Below are 3261 nucleotides of genomic sequence, written 5' to 3'. Positions count from 1 at the left end.
GAAAAGAAGTACCCTAATGAGTTGGATACGGGTTAACTTATGTACACTGTAGTCACTTCCCTAAGAAATTGACATTAAGGACCAAAAACAAAGTGAGGGACCAAGTCCTGCAAATAATTAGAAGAGTATTTCAGAGAAAATAGAAAATAGCACCCAAAGAAGAAATGTGTTAGCTGCATTCAAGGAGAAGCTTAAAAGCTAAAATGGCAGGACTAGTTGAGTTGGAAAGATAGTAGACAAAGTTAATAAAGCATGTTACAGAGCAGCATATATTGGGCCTTATAAGCAATTGTTAAGTTTTAGCTTTAACTCTAAATGTAGTAAGAAGCTATTCATGGGTTTTGATCAAGAGATTTTTGAGGAGGGTTACAGCTGCAGGGGGTTGCAGGAGGCCCATAAGCAGATTTTTCACTAGTGGGATTCAAAGGACCATTTAATGTTGGCTGTACTCGATTTGTCAGATGAGAGACTACAACTTTTTTATTCATTAAAGAGTCAATGAAATCTGAGTCCAAAAGCTGTTTCTGAGGAGAAGATACAGCATTTCTACTAGAACATACATAGCAGAGATTCTGAGTGGTTGGTGCTGACAGTATTTTGAGATGGATTTAGTTTTCTAGAGAGGACTGATTCTAATGACTGGCTATTTCTTTGTATCCAGGCCAGTTTCTTTGAAGTTCTTTAAAAACACAATCCTTTATTGTATATGAAAGGTCCCTAGGATTCAAATGGGCTACCTGTTGCAGAATTGCTCCTGGGAGTTCTTGTCTTTTTGATTGACGTCATCTTTCCGCAGTCAAACAAGCTGCTCAAGTTTCCTCTAGGCCTTCAATGCCAGTAAGTAAATCACCTTGTCCCATATATGGCCACTGAGAACCACTGCTGCTGCCATGTGTCCTTTGAATCACATTTGCAAGGTTCACAAGGGTTGACCTTCTCCTCTCAGGTCCTGCATCTGAAATAGCTTGAAGTGCTTTCCAAATTTGTACTCTTTTCCACACATGTGGTCTAGTATGTTTGATAAATTTTGTGCTTTGATTGCGGGATTTCTCCTCTGCCTGGGTCATTCCCTCTCGTGTCCTCTGATATGAGTTGTTTGTTGCACACACGATAATTTTATCTTATAGAAATCCCAGCCAACTGAGCTGGGAGGCTCCAGAGCTGGAGAATGTTTGCTGGATGCACTGAAAGCTGCCCTGAAAGTTGTCTTGATCCCCATTTGACAAATAAGAATGAAAAGTTATGCATGTTGTTGGACTCCACATGGTCGGCTGTGGTTGGAGTTCTGAACTGGTGGCTTGAAAATAATGCCAGGCTTGTGTGCCTATATGTTCAAAATCCCAAGAGGAGAATGGAGGAGAAGGGATTGTGGTGTGGCCATCCCCACTGGGAGATGATTTTTTCATTTTCCTTCTCACTACCTGTCTCTCTCCTCTCTCCTCTCCTCTCTCTCTCTCTCTCTCTCTCCCCCCCCCCACCTCGTTCCCCCCGCTCCCCCCCCCCCCAGTGAGCACATGTGCCCTAAGGCAAAAACCTCTAAGAAGAAAAGTTATTCATATAATTGAAGGAATCCTTCTTTTGGAATTTTGAGAAGCCCTGAGAGAGCTTCAGAACTGAATTAAAGGTTAAAATGAAATTAAGTTCTTGTGGTTCCCGAAAGTCTCAAGCCCTCGATCACCTGTGTAGGTGAGCTTCACATGCAGAGTATTGATGTTGTCCATCCATCCCCGCGACAGGGCATAGTGCTGCTCCTCCTGCTGCCCCATCACTCCCCTGCTGCCATCTTAAACTTCCCACAGCCACAGTTACTGCCATCCTGCTGGTGACATGCTGTCACATCTGTACCATCTCTTATCTCATAACAGGTGATACATTTTTCTATGGTAATTAAATTTCTTCCTATTGTCTGAGAAAAAGTTTATGAAACTATTTTATTCAATCTAGGTCCTATATTATGTATATTAAATATTGTTATTTGAACAAATTCCTTTTTCTACTCCTGCTAACTGAAGCTTTACCAAATTTAAACTGTTCCAGATTTTTAGATTTTTGTTGTGTAATTCTCCATGTGTTACTAGGACCTAAGTTACCATTTGCCCCTCTCATGGGGGAGATGTTGAAGTGAAATTAAATTAATAGAATTGCTTAAATGTGTTGTAATATGATTACTAAAGACAAACAAATAAACCAAAAAGGTAAGAGAGCGAAACCCATATGAATCACATATTTCATCAATTACAACAAAACAAAACAAAAATCACTTCAGTAAATAGTTTACTCTCAAGAAATAAAAAGTAAATCAAAGAAAAAGAAAGGTGCAGAATAAATGACAGATGATTGGAGAAAAAATTAGAAAGCAGTGACTGATTCATGATGTTTATGTCAGTGACCCACGTCCAAAGTCAGCCAAGGATAAAATGAAAAGTAGCTATTCTAGTGTGAATAAGATAACTTATGTGGATGTATTTACATTCTGAATGCTATCTAAACAATTAATCCACAGGGAATTATTTATAATTGCTAATTAGTCAGTGAGTATAAAAGATATACAATGCAATTTTTTATCAGCTGCCTGAAAAATGCAGTGGAGTAATATGATTGTGTTGCACGTTATAAATCTTCTTAAAGTAAAAAGTTAAAAATAAATATATAAATCGTGGTTTAACTAAACATGTAAGAACATAAGAAACTAAAAAATATTAATTGGATAATATGAAACATTTTCCCACTAAAACTGCAGCTTAGTCTACACACAGAAAGGATGGGAGAGAAAGTTTTAGCAATGTGTTCTTATTTCCCCATCCCCTTTTTTTTTTTTTTTTGAAGAGGTTTTTGCTATAGGGCGCGAGCATTCACCAGACAGACAGAGACAGAGAGATAGAAAGCGAGAAATCACCCCCCAGGGGGAGATGGCCATGCCACAATCCCTTCTCCGTTCTACTCTACGGATCTTGGGCATGCACGCACACATGCCCAGCGTGAGTTTTAAGCCACCGGGTCCGGGACACGAACCGTGGTCGACTACGTGGGAGTCCAGCGACATAGCCATTACGTTAACTGCTGGTCCCAGTTCCCTACCTTTTTGAGTTATTTCATGTCATGCATTCTAGAGATTAGAAAAGTATAACTTTTTGGGGACCAGCAGTTAGCGTAATGGCTATGTCGCTGGACTCCCACATAGTTGAACACGGTTCCTGTCCCAGACCCGGTGGCTTAGAACTCATACCAGGCGCGTGTCCGTGCGTGCCCAAGATCCCAAGA

The 3261-nt window shown here is 40.1% G+C and overlaps 1 pseudogene; it reads right to left on the bottom strand.

The window, feature by feature from the left end:
* Positions 1 to 328: 328 nt before the first annotated feature.
* On the bottom strand, positions 329 to 1766 carry LOC102473304 (RNA polymerase II elongation factor ELL2 pseudogene; annotated as a pseudogene).
* Between the last annotated feature and the right edge of the window lie 1495 nt (positions 1767 to 3261).

Source organism: Tupaia chinensis, unplaced genomic scaffold, assembly GCF_000334495.1.
Source record: "Tupaia chinensis unplaced genomic scaffold, TupChi_1.0 Scaffold148646_1, whole genome shotgun sequence".
Taxonomy (NCBI): Eukaryota; Metazoa; Chordata; class Mammalia; order Scandentia; family Tupaiidae; genus Tupaia; species Tupaia belangeri.
Note: the sequence above shows the minus strand (reverse complement) of the source record. Positions and strands in the feature narration are given on the sequence as shown.